The 13,400-nt window shown below is 40.0% G+C and overlaps 2 long non-coding RNA genes across 6 annotated transcripts in view; one reads left to right on the forward strand and one right to left on the reverse strand.

Moving 5' to 3' along the window:
* Nucleotides 1–6,041: 6,041 nt before the first annotated feature.
* On the reverse strand, nt 6,042–8,768 carry LOC145420420 (uncharacterized). 2 transcript variants are annotated; one of them, XR_013901720.1, is made up of 4 exons: nt 8,063–8,768; nt 7,775–7,940; nt 7,442–7,537; nt 6,042–7,095 (listed from the first exon to the last, which is right to left on the reverse strand). It is a non-coding gene; the product is annotated as an uncharacterized LOC145420420 (long non-coding RNA). The 2 variants fall into 2 exon arrangements; XR_013901719.1 differs by having other exon boundaries at nt 7,775–8,526.
* A 1,293-nt stretch (nt 8,769–10,061) lies between these two features.
* Nucleotides 10,062–13,400, forward strand: part of LOC145420421 (uncharacterized) — a 5,883-nt gene continuing 2,544 nt past the window's right edge. For 2 of the 4 annotated variants that reach the window (XR_013901723.1, XR_013901724.1), the window contains exon 1: nt 10,062–10,449. This is a non-coding gene — a long non-coding RNA (uncharacterized LOC145420421). Of the gene's footprint in view, nt 10,459–13,400 lie in introns of all 4 variants that reach the window. The other 2 variants (XR_013901721.1, XR_013901722.1) reach the window with 1 other exon arrangement.

Consider the following 13,400-nt stretch of genomic DNA (forward strand, 5'->3'; position numbering starts at 1 on the left):
ACCATCCCAGCCTTGCCATAATGGTCCATTTAATTCACCTTTTATTGTTTATTTTATTTTCACTTGTTGAATACGGGACAGACTTGACTGGGGGAAAGAAGGGGAAAGAGAAACAGGTGAGAAGAGGGACGGGGGAGAAGGGCAAAAAACAAAAACCAACAGAACGGGCAGAGAAAAAAAAGCATATATCGATCACCTGGATCACCTGTTGAGAAAGAAAAAAGAAAACAAGCAGAAGAGAACAAGAGTAATAGAATAAACAACATCACAATGATATATGGGAATATGACAGTAAATACTAAATATTAAACATTATTGTGCAGCACATAAGATCAACAGAACACAGTGTGCTTTGAGGTAGGAGCCAAAAAGGGTGTAGTTTGTGGGTGTGATCACCCGTGTGTACACCTGTGAGCATGGACGCGCTTGTTTTTTTAAAAGGTTCCTTCATGTAATGATCTGCTAGAGGGTGTGGGGGGGCCACAGCCCCGTCCTCTAGGGCATGAAGCAGGTATGGAGGAGATCAAAACTCCAGACATCCAGAGGCCCCCAGAACACAAGAGACCAAGGAAGACCAACAGAGGGGCAGCCGCGCCACTGTCCCAGAAAGAGCTGAGGAGAGTCCCAGATGAGGGCTCACCCAGCAGCCGCGGAGCAGAAGCCAGGGGGAGTTGCAGTGACGTGCCCGTGAGCTCCGCCAGCAGCCAGCTGTGCCTGAGTGACCGAGACCCAGGCCGAGAGGCCGGGGGCACCCCACCTCCGAAGTGGCCCGAGCGAGCCCCAGGCTCCGATAAGCGGCCGCCAAGGAGTGAGCCGGTGTGTACCTGGACACCCATCCCCAGACACAAAGAACCACCAACGCACCAATGTCTGAGGGAGTCCGCCACTGGCAGGGGAAGTGGAAAATCCCAACACAACAACGAGTACAAAGAGTTTACCCACGCTTATTTACCCACGCTTATTAGCACAGAGAAGCATAGCTGATGCTGTAGCAGTGGGACGGAAAATAGTTGGGCATTTTAAACATTCCGCCTTAGCCTACTCCCGCCTCGAGGACATTCAGGGACAGCTCAACCAGCCAATAAAGAGACTGCAACAGGACGTACAGACGCACTGGAACAGCACGTATTACATGCTCCAGTCCCTCATTGAGCAAAAGCGAGTGCACGAACTCCCTGACTATCTCACCGCTCACCAATGGGCTCTTGAGCAGTGAGCAGCTACGACGCACTAGCCTCTGATGTCATCCCAGCTGTGACTGTGCTAGTGAGACTTCTAAACAGAGAAACAGACGAACAAATTTAAAATTAAATTTTGTTTTTTTATAATTATTTATTCAGTAATATGTTGCATACAACATGCTTTTCATTTTAAATAAATGTTCTTAATTCCAAACTAGTCCCTTGTTTGTTTGTTTTTTGTTAAATTATAAGACTAAAGCTGTTACCTGCAAATTTAAATCATGTTTTTATTAAGTACTCGGTATCGGCGAGTACTGAAATGCAAGTACTCGTTTCCAAAAAAGTGGTATCGGTGCATCCCTAGCTTGGACGCACAAGGGGCGTTATATTTCCTGAAACCATGATGTTATATATATGACTCCTCATTTATTGTTCTGGAAAGATCGATGCTGTTTGAGTGATCGTGCTCGGCTTCCCACATATATGTGTTTCAATAAAATCATTGTTTTGACGCACAATGGACCTCCAGTCGTTTGTCTCTTACCTCAAATACGAATTCAGGACACTCTCCGTCGAAATGCAGCGCTCCGTTTAGACATGACTGTCCATAAAAAGTCCGCCAAAAGGCTGGGCAGATATATATATATATAGATATATAGATACATATATAGCATCCCGAAAATTCAAAGTACGGCGGGAGAAGGTACATTGTGATTGGATCAGCAAGACTGAAGGTTGTGGGGTTTTTGTTTTTTTTTATCCACCCCTTACCACAACCTGTGATCAGAATTTGTGGTAACCAATCACAGTTAACCTCATATTTGTGTTGTGTGATGCGAAATCTCTGCACCAACAAAAAACACATTTGACCGTAAGTACCCTAGTTAATCTCAATTACTGTTCGACTTTGCTAACTAAAAGCTAAGCGATGATTCCGAAACATTACTTTGTCCTTTTAAGCGCATGTTACATGTTAGCTTTGTAGTAAGCAAAAAAAAAAAAATCATGCTAACCTTGGTCCGTTAGGAATGCCATTTTAGGCATGAGGCATGTTAATAAGGTCTTTAATATGGTACTCAGTTTAGCCACTTTATATTATTTAAAATACGGTTTTATAACACTTGTTACATTAGCCGGATTAGGCTACACGGTACTGCACTGCCATCCCAGATAGCAAGACGACATTGAATTGATGTTGATTTTTTCATCTGATCCGTAGTTATGGTCAGGGTTGAAATGTTAATGTTGTAAATAAACTCCTTCCTATCTAAAATATAACAGGATACCAGAGTATATTCTCCAGCATCTCACACTTCTGATAATCAGTCTGCTTGACGTTTATTCAGCTGTGTAAAAACTATAACTTTAATCTCAGCCAAACAGATTTACTCAGGAACAAATAAAATACTAAAAAAAGCCAAACAATATCATCTTTAACTTATCTAAGTGACTTATATATATTTATCCTGAGTAGCGAAAGATGGCGGTGGGTTTGAAAACGATGTGCCGGGAGTCCGCTGTTCTCACGGCTCTAGTGACCTTGCCCCCGGCTAGCTATCGAGCTAGTGGGTAACAGACGTCTCCGAAAACGTCGGAGTGCTTTTGAAAATATGTGGTGTCTTGATAAACTGAGCAGATATTTGAGGTTTACACAGCTACATTCTCGCCTGAAAATATGTTAAACGTTTATTTTGTGACCCAGAAAGAATAATGAGAGTAACATTAAAACTAACTAGCTGCTGCCATTGTTGGAAACTGAGCAGGGCTGCGCTATGAATTCTGGGACAGAGCTTCTTCTTCAGGGTTTAACGGCAGCTGGCATCCTTGTACATGCAGTGCTGCCATCTTCTGTTTCCGTCCGTTATTACACTCTTAAATCCTACTACTTATTCCTGTGTCTTTTGTGATCTTACAAAGCTTCAAACAATGTTGACAATTTTGATAGTTGACGTAATCGTGGCAGCCCTACTGCAGACTGAAAGACAAACTCCATGAACTGAAAACTGACCTTAAATATGAGTGTGGCAAATCCACAGTGAAGAGAGATAATAATACTGATTATTTTAAAAAGTTCCTAGAATCCAAAACTAATGCACAGAAAGCCACAAGGTAGACAAACAAAGTGTACAACTTGAAACAGAACAACAGAGTAAAGAGCTGAGGAAAGCTGAGGGCTTAAATACTTGATTAGGGAGAGAGGACGCAGCTGGGAGAAACAAGACACAGGTGAATTGAATCAAACAAGTATGACCAGTGGAAGCAAAAGCAAGTGCACAAAAGACTAGACGTCAACAATATAAAGTAGTAACCAACTAAAGATAGGACACAGTAATGCAGACTTTGCACTAGGAACACAGAATGGCAGGAGAACAGCCTCAACGAGTAAAGAAATGAATAATAAACAGTATATGCAGAAAATAAAGAATAAAGTTAAAAGACAGCATGGTCTTCAAGAACCCAGAGTACGATACAAAAATGTCGTTTTATTTAAGTGAACAAAACAATGTAGACCATTTTCATTTTGTTAATAAGTTGGAAAAAAAATAAAAACTAATGACAGCATTTAAAATAAACAAAGATAAATGACATAGATGGGAACATTTGACAATGGATTTGTAACATTATCAAAACTGATTTTTCAGATATGCAGAGTAGAAGATGTGGAGATTCAAATTTTTAACTTGGGTGTGTGTTTGAAATATGAAAATATTGGTTGACATCGTTGACATACTGTTATTAAAGATAGAAATATGTATGAAACGTAGATTCAAAAGCTCTATTAACAGAACTATAACCTGTTAGAATCTGACATTTATTTCAGATGTATTCTATAACTGTTCACAGTCCCAATACTTACAGGGATGACAGAGTGTTTCCAAAAGTGCTCAGTCACAATTTTCAGAAGACTAACATGAAATTTTTGATTTATTTAAATATATAAACCTGTTGAAAGTAATAATTTCAATTTTTGTCTTTGTGGGATCACAGTACAAAGTATGGCCTGGAGGATATTCATCTCAAGGTGCAAGAACATTCTTAACACACACGGCGGCTGCTGATGGACAATGTTGGGCCAGATGTGCTACAGTTAGCGTTAAGGAGGTATGATCAAAGCATGATGGAAAACATCTAACATTTTAACTTGCATAAAATGTTTAAGGGGAATATGGCCTGAAAATATAACATGAATTAAGAAGTAATTTTTTGATATCTTTGAGGTTGGAGACAATGCAGAGAAGCCTTCGGTGGGCAAGAGGAAGACTGATCAGTGTAACTGCAGCAGATCAACTTCTGCGTGACTTGGCTGAATTGATTCAGGAGGTTGAACTGTCTACTCAGCATGGCCAACAAGGTAAGCACATATTGTGTCGATTCCTTGACTCATCAAAAGTGTGAAATAAATTATGACTCTGTCTTAACCTATTTTCCAAATACACCAAACGCTTATATATTTTCAGGCTCTTTTGGATACCAGGCACCAGTGGTTTTCGACAGAGGTAGAGGTAGATCCCTTTACCTTATCACTCGGGAACAGCTTTCATTCCTGAAGTCATGTGGATTCACTGCACCTCAGATGGCTGATATTTTGAATGTTTCACTTCGTACAATTGGAAGACATCTACGGTCAGTGACTTTTGAAACCAGTGTGACTTTGTGACACACACTCACTGTTTATTCAAATTAAATGGTATTGTGAAGTTGTAAAAATTTGTATATTTGAATGTGCACTAACTAGTGTGTTGTTATGGCAGTGATAAAATACTCGTGTTTTTTTGTCTTATTTCAGACAGTATCATTTCACCCGTGCATCAATGTATGCGGAACTGACTGACAGTGCCTTGGATGAACATGTGCAGGACATTGTCGCTGGCAATGAACAAATTGGTCCTGAGGCTGTCAGAGCCTCCCCGCGAGTACGTGAACTACGTGAACAGCGAAGGAGGGTTCAAGCAAGCATGTTACGAATAAATCCTGGAGCAGCTGCCCTTAGAGCAGTTTTGCGGAGACCAGAACGAAGAACATATCAGGTTGCAGGTCCAAACTCATTGTGGCACATTGATGGAAATCACAAGCTGATAAGGTAACCAAGCACACTGATTTGTTGAACACCTATTTTGACCAAAGTGAAATTCCGCATTACATCAAATATAATTGTTGAACAGTAAGACACATCCAATAGAGCCAGGCCCTGGGATGGGCAGTCCTCTAACACAGCGGTCCCCAACCCCTGGGCCTCGGACCGGTACCAGTCCGTGAGTCGTTTGATGCCGGGTCGCGAGAGTTGAGGCTCAGGTGTGAAATGTATGGTTTTCAGGGTTTTTATCGGTTTTCAGCGTTATTTTGTTATCGTTTTTATCGTTAACTCGGTTTTCCTGGGTCTTTTCACGTGTGTTATGAATAAATCTTCTTTTTTTCAGTACCGGTACTAGTTTTATTTTGTTGTATTTATCCGCAACACCTTAAAGGCCGGTCCGTGAAAATATTGTCGGGCATAAACCAGTCCGTGGCGCAAAAAAGGTTGGGGACCGCTGCTCTAACACAACTGGTTATGTTTAAAGGGGAAAATGAGAGAACACAGACAGCGCAAGCAAAATACAGAGAAGAATTCAAACTTGACATGCACACTGTAAACCCGAATAAGTTACCAGAACTCAAAAAAATTGAGGCAATCGATTGCCTCAATTTTTTTGAGTTGATCAACTCAAAAGCCAAATTTTTCCGGAACGTAAAAGTTTGGATTACATGGTACTTGTATCTTTTGAGAACGGTCAACTCAAATATTTGCAGTTAATATGACTTAAAGTTTCAAGTTTACAAATTCAAAGAAATAAGTTCACAGAACTTGTAAAAAATAAGTACACAACTACAACATTTTTATGTTAACAAAACTCAAATGTTTATTAGTTTGTGTTGTCATTATTTTAAGTACACGTTAGTCAAATATGTTGACTACTTGATACTTAAAAACATGTGACCCAAAACTTAAAATTTTTGAGGCAATTGATTGCCTCAATTACACTGAGTATCGGTAACTTAATATGCAAAAGTCATAAACATCTGCCATTGAACAGTATCTTGCCTACTCCCTTTTAGCACTATGTTGAAATTAAATACATTAAAAAAAAATTACAAAAATTAAAAATAATTAACAAAAACATTTATAAATTAAAATAAGTAGACCAAAAATTGTTTAGTCAGGAAAACTGTCAGAGTAATGAAAAATAATAATTAATAATATCAAAATGTGCTTTTGGCTCTCTGGCTAATATCTGAATAAGACAACAAGGCAGCAATTTGAGTGAATTACAATGCTATTTGTTTTACATTAACCAGTATCAAACAGTGAAATTTAGGTCATCTTGCGCAGCCCACAATGTTTTGGAAATAGTATTACGAAAAACATTAAAACATACAAAACATTAGTGTTGCTTTGCATTATGTTAATGAGAACAAAGGCACGTTGTATAGTTTGGACCTATTGGCTGAACACCTGTAGAGTAATCTAATAATGTTTTGAGGCATTATTTAGATGAAAGGAGAGAACTTTGAACTAGCCTTTTATAATGCTTCACCCTGCATCCTTCTTTCAGATGAGTTCCTACATAACCAAGTCATTCTTGAGGGTCTGTAACCTGGGTGACAATTTACCACTTTCTAGACCAAATAAAATCTTTTGAGTAAATTCTAAAGTGTTGGTCAGGGCTTTGGGGTAGCTGAGGTGAAGTGCATAGATCAGTCCAAACATTACTAGGAAGGCTTCACCAAATCTGGGGAGACTGAACACGGCATCACTTTCAATGACGACAGAGATTTTCACAGGTTGGTAGTGAACTGGACTTGTTGTGTGATGGTCACTGATGACAGTGAAGAGGGCCACTTCAACACCATCAAGCTCCAACTCATCAGATTCGTCCTGAATTAATGAAAAAGAGATACTAATCACAATCTAACCCAAGAAATACAACAGACGACATATAATTTCTCATTTTACCAACTCCCACTGAGATCCAATACCTCTTTTACAAGGGAGACCTGAGTCTCACTGTAAGAGGTGAAAAACAGAAGATCCATGTTCTGCACACATAAATCAGCTAATTCACCAGAGAATCAAGTGGTGTGAGATAGACTGAAACTAAGCTAAAGGAAATACACAGGAGTAGACTAAACAAAGTCCAAACAGTGCATCAAAATACATGTTTGTACTTTGATGCACTGTTTATATACACAGTAGTATCTGTTAGATACTTAAGGACACTCACAGTGCAGGTTCTGAAAAATCCAGAGACATCCTCATGCAGATAGACAGGAAGGGCAGGGAGAACGGTAGTGCACTTGGTGTGGATATCATGGATTTCCTATTTCCAGATAAAAACAGAATTTTATATACTGGTGAGTTTACTGAACAACAACAAAAACAACAGTCAAATCAGAACATATGTCCACAAATAACCTGTTCACATCTTTAATACAGTCAGACAAATAGCAAACACAAAGTGGAGTAATAGCAAAATTCAAAAAGCTCATTTAAATCATTGAACCTGTCCAATGTTCCACTGGTTCAACCTATGAAATGTGTAACAATCTATTATTACCTGTTCATTGTGAATTCTTAGAATTTCAACCAGGGCATCTGCTGTCTTCCCAGTTTTTGATGCCCTGGCTGAATAAGGTCATCAGTCGAGGAAGATGGCGGTCAAGTTCAGCGTAGAATGTATTGGGCAGGTTCTGATTTGTAATCCGCTGAAACTCTGCATACAACTACAGCAGAAGGACAATACAGTTCAATTTGAAGAATCTCGCACATCTTTATAAAGCAGCAAAAAGCTGCCACATGAGTAAGAATTACAATTTTCATTTTAAACAGAGCTGATCCATATTACCTCAGACTCCATTTTTAGAGCAGGCCAGAGGTCCAAGAGCTCCTTCACAACCCTAACCCTGCACATATAGTTTAAAATATAGCGTTTCTAACAAGAAAACTGCTTGAAAGCACTCTCACTGCAGACAGGCATCTCCGTTGTGTAACTGCAGGGACAACGGGCTTGTTTGGACCCAACTATTCTGAGTCATGAGAGGGGGTTTAAAAATTTAGAGAGATTAAAATACTTTGTTTCATACTAGGCGACCGGGCGCCACCTCTAGAGCAAGTAGTATCTAACTTTTTAAACAGCCTGCGACCCTCATTACAACAACTTAATGCTAGCTCTGCAAGCGCAAAGTTTCCTTCGGGGAGAGCAGCAAAGCACATAAAAAACACGGACCGACATTTCTGCTATTCTTTTCGACACGCACCCAAAATACAACTAAATATTCGTATTTTAACAATAAACTAATATCAACATTGAAAACTTAATGTAAGTCCAGTGATGCTAGTTGCTGCCGTTAGGTCCAACTTTCTCCAGTCGTCCGTGTTGCCTCTTTGGTGCTGTTCCCGCCCATATACCTTTACTTCTTCTGTGTTTCGTATTAATGCTCATTAGCGCCGCCTTCCGCTTCGGAGGGTGAATCAGAGATTAACTCGGAATAAAAATTGATTCCTGCAGCTGCTCAACACTTACGGAAAAAATTAAAAATATATATGTAGGACACAGTGATAAAACAATGAATATTAAAATAAATACATTTTGTCTTCCACTAATGCATTTAAGACAATTTGATTTTACTTATTTGGTGAAACACTTTGAGATTTTATTGTATTTTAGCATGTGCTACATAAATTAAGTTTATTATTAAATCCTACCTACTTGAAACAACAAAAATAACAGGACTTTACCATTCTTATATGTCCTAACTTAACTGTGTTACGTTGTGCTTAAGTTATTATTTTAAGTGATGCTTACTTAATATAGAAATAGTTAAATTCAATCAAATATTATTAGTTTCATTTACTCAAAAAGAAGAACATGTTATACGAACTTGACATATTTAAGTTAACAGAACTTTTTAAAGACTTTGAGTATACACTACTTAATCTGTTTAATTACTTTGAACATTCGGGTTTACAGTGCAATAGTGCCATGTAAATCAATTAAGAGTGTGTGTTTCCATTGTTTCAATAACAGAAATAAGATTTTTCTTCTTATGGACCACGGTTTTAGGTGGAGGATAGTCATTCATGGGACTATTGACACTTAGAGTCCCAGAGAGCAGCCATTTGGCTTTTCTACCTTTTAAGTAAAAATCATGTACACTCAAAAAAATGAGTCATTGGATGAACTCAATTGGACTGATGGCAGGTTTTCCACGTAATACATCTATTTTGGTCCAACCTAATCTACATACATCATGACAATTCAATTAAATTGAGTCAGTAGAACACAATTTCGTAAATACTGCTAAAATGAAAAAAAGTACATTAATATGATGTGAAAGGTTTTGGTTGGTCCAACTCAATACAATGTCATTCACTTGAGCTAGATTTTCATTGCATTGAAATCATTATTTTGAGTTCAACTAAATCATAATTTTCATTACCAGAAAACTAATTTAATTATTAAAATAATGACAAAATGAATTTGTTTTTACAACTCAGGTTTATTCACTTGAATTAAAAGCAGAAACAGAATATTTTGTAAATAAACATACATGTCACATGGTCAAATCAACCTTAACAAAAATCAAAGTGCTCACAAAAAAGTGCTGACGTACATTTGTAATGAATGTCAAATCTGAATAGCACACACCTCTGTACTACTAGGCAATACTGAAAACAAACTGGAATCTGTAAAATCAGATTTCACTTCAGAATCATTGTATATCGTTAGCTTCATAGCATAATTGCCTAAGTCATTGACTTAGTCCAATGACTTAGGCAATTATGCTATGAAGCTAACGATATATTTATATAGGCTACATTTCACTGTATGTTATACTTGTATAACTACACTCTAAAAAATATTCATGGTGTTTGTAGGTAGAACTTAACAAAAAAGCATTTTTCTGCTAAAAAAAGTAAGTTGCCTACATGTACACGTTTCAGTGAGTTGAATAATCAATGTTAGAAGTCAGTGCAACACAAAAATTAAAAAACAGTTCCTTAACTTAAATGTTTGAGTATATTGAATAAAATACTTTTGTCATCAATCAACAACAGAAAATATTAAGTTTGTGTAACATGTAAAAATGAGTTTCAACATCCTTCCTGTTTGAATTGAGACCATTCAGACAGACGAGGGCAACCCCGTAGCATATGTTCGTATCGTGCGCAACAGTTTCTGGATTCTTGTGGCTTCGTGGGAGAAGAGGTGTTTGCCCTCGACTGTGTTCGGTGAGTTAAGTAAGTACTGAATTCTAAATAGATGAATTACAAGTTATATTTGTACACTCTAAAATGTCATATTAAAAAAAACTGAAATTTGATGGTTTTAATCGTAATTTAGCAGAGTAGAGTTGTTGTTGTTTTTTTAAGTTTAGCTAGCCGTTTCTTTTAGCTGGAGCTTGCTCAGCCCACCTGGAGCTTCTCACCATTCTCTGTCGGCCATTCTATCTCCCCAGGGAGTTCACTGCTGTGATCATCTCTGCGATTTACATCCCGCCACAAGCGGACAACAACAAGGCGCTATCGGACCTCCATGATGTGTTGAGCGGCCATCAGGCTAAACATCCAGACGCCGCCCTCATCGTGGCGGGGGATTTTAATAGGGCTAAATTAAAACAGGTCATGCCTAACTTTCACCAGCATGTCACCTGTCCCACCAGAGGCAACAACACGCTGGACCACTGTTACAGTTCTTTTAAAGGCGGCTACAAAGCCATCTCTCTACCGGCTTTTGGGAAATCAGACCACGCCGCCATCTTACTCGCACCGGAATATAAACAAAGGCTTCATCAGGAAGCCCCGGTGACGCGAAAGGTCAGACGCTGGACTGTCCAATCAGAGGCGACGCTGCAGGACGCACTCGGTGACGTAGACTGGGATGTATTCCAGGATACTTCCGTAAACATTGACGAGTTCGCGGACACAGCGATTAGCTTCATTGGAATGCTAGTGGATACCATCATCCCCTCGGCTACAATCCGGATTTTTCCCAACCAAAAACCTTGGGTTGACTCTACTGTCAGGAGAGCTCTCAAAGCACGGACCACTGCCTATAAAAATGGGCTCACATCGGGTGATATGACCAGCTACAAAGCAGCTTCTTATGGTTTAAGGAAGACTGTGAAAGCGGCTAAGAGGCGCTATAAGGACAATGTGGAGTCGCATTTCCAACACGGTGACTCCCGACGTATATGGGACGGGCTACGAAAAATCACAGATTATAAACCCAGCACTGTGAGATGTATGAAACCAGAATTAGCTGACGACCTCAATGCCTTTTTTGCGCGTTTCGAGGTGCCTGCTGTGGCAGCAATTCAGAGCTCCGCACCTGCCCCCGCTGCTGAACCAGCACCATTGATACTCTCTGAGCATGATGTGAGGAGAGCTCTGAGGGCAACAAACTGCAGGAAGGCAGCGGGACCAGATAGCATACCGGGACGTGTGCTAAGAGTATGTGCAGATCAGCTGACCACAGTTTTCACTAGCCTCTTCAATGCCTCTCTGGCTCAGCAGGTAGTCCCCACCTGCTTTAAAACATCAGTGATTGTTCCGATCCCGAAGAACACCCGCCCAGCCAGCCTAAATGATTATCGCCCAGTAGCCCTAACATCTGTAGTGATGAAGTGTTTTGAGAGGCTCATGAAACCCTTCATCAGTTCCCTCCTTCCTCCCGACTTCGACTCACTGCAGTTTGCATACCGGACAAACAGATCTACCGGAGATGCTGTAGCACAGGTCCTGCATACCACACTGAGCCATCTAGATGAGGGATGTGGGAACTATGTGAGAATGCTGTTTATAGATTACAGCTCAGCATTCAACACCATAGTTCCCCACACCCTCTCGGGTAAGCTCCAAGATCTGGGATTCAGTACATCTTTGTGCAGGTGGATTTATAGCTTCCTGACCACGAGACCACAGTCAGTGAGAATAGGGGATGTGTACTCCCATACACTCTCATTGAACATAGGGGCCCCCCAGGGATGTGTACTGAGCCCCCTTCTCTACTCCCTCTACACCGCGGACTGCACGGCCAGACACCCCACTAATTCCATTGTGAAGTTTGCTGACGACACAGTGGTGGTGGGACTCATCTCTGGGAACGACGAGACGGCCTACCAGAGTGAGGTGGATGGACTAGCAAAGTGGTGTGAGGCAAATCACCTCTCCATGAACATCAGTAAAACAAAGGAGATGGTGATTGACTTTAGAAAACAGAGAGGCGAGAAAACTCACACCCCAATTCAGATCTATGGAACCCCTGTGGAGAGAGTCTCCAACTTCAAATACCTCGGTGTCCACATCAACGAGGACCTCACTTGGAGTACACACACGGACTTCCTCATTAGTAAAGGCAGACAGCGCCTCTATCACCTGAGGCGTCTAAAGAGGTTTAAGATCTCCAAGAATATACAGAGGAGATTCTACACTGGTGTCATTGAGAGCATCCTGTGCAACAACATCATGGTGTGGTACGGGAACTGCACAGTACAGCAACAGAAAGCCCTGCAGAGGGTTGTGCGCACAGCTGAACGCACTATGGGAACATCTCTACCAGCACTGCAGGACATCTATGCTGAAAGGTGCAGATCCAGGGCCATCAGGATCATTAGGGATTCTAGCCATCCCGCCCACAAACTGTTCAGGCCACTGAGGTCAGGGAAGCGCCTCTGTAGCCTGAAAACAAGAACAGAAAGGTTCAGGAGGAGTTTTTACCCACAAACTGTGAGACTCCTCAACCAAAACACAAACCGGACAACATGATGGACAATCTCACACACAGTACATAATTTGCACTTTATCTTTCTTCTCTGAACCTTATCCGTACCTTATTATATACATCTGTACTATGTAAATATGTATATTTTTATAGTCTTCTCATTCAAATCATTACAGTGCAATATCTTGCACGTCATGGATATATATTTATAAGCACAAACATATGGACTTTTACATTGTTTTTTTATATATTTTTTTACTTTTAACTTTTGTTTCTTTTCCTTTTTTTCTTAGCTTATGTAAAATCCTTTTTAGCATGTTTGCACAGTCGGGGGGAGTACTTTTTTAGCCAGAAAAAACATTTCACTGTATGTTGTACCAGCTATAACTACATGTGACAAATAAATAAAGAATTGAGAATTGAGAATTAGCTAGTAAACGTTCCTCACAAATAAAAGAGT

The sequence above is a fragment of the Astatotilapia calliptera genome, chromosome 15 (assembly GCF_964374335.1).
Source record: "Astatotilapia calliptera chromosome 15, fAstCal68.1, whole genome shotgun sequence".
NCBI lineage: Eukaryota > Metazoa > Chordata > Actinopteri > Cichliformes > Cichlidae > Astatotilapia > Astatotilapia calliptera.